Here is a 501-nt window from a genome sequence, read left to right on the forward strand (position 1 = left end):
TTTTGTTGCTGTGACCCAGCCCAGAGCTCCTGTTCCCACTGTGGAGAGCAGCAGCTCCCACAGGAGCTCAGGTGCCCAGTCTGGGAGTGAGAGGGACCAGTCAAAACCTCAGCTGGGCCCTGAGCATGGGGTTTATTTTGTTTTATTTTAGTTTAATTTAGTTTTGTATTTAATTTTTTATTTTGAATTTATTTATTTTATTTACTTTGGCTTTTGGGGGTTTTTTGGTCATCTCACTTGACAGAAGGAACTGGGGATGCTCAGCCCAGCCCAGCCCAGCCCACACCTGGTACTCAACCCTGGGAAGAATTCCTGTGCCAGTCCGTGAGGAATATTCATCTCCGTGGGGTGGAAAAGGGGAAGGGAAACCAATGAGTGGCTGTAGAACATTCTGAGGAGCTTTCCTGCAAAGCGCTTTTATCTTTGTTTGTGTTTGTCCGTCCCATCGGGAGGTCCCGCCCTGGCTCCAGGCAGTGGGACAATGCCACCAGGGTGTCACCT

Source organism: Corvus brachyrhynchos, unplaced genomic scaffold, assembly GCF_000691975.1.
Source record: "Corvus brachyrhynchos isolate BGI_N302 unplaced genomic scaffold, ASM69197v1 scaffold904, whole genome shotgun sequence".
NCBI classification, from domain to species: domain Eukaryota; kingdom Metazoa; phylum Chordata; class Aves; order Passeriformes; family Corvidae; genus Corvus; species Corvus brachyrhynchos.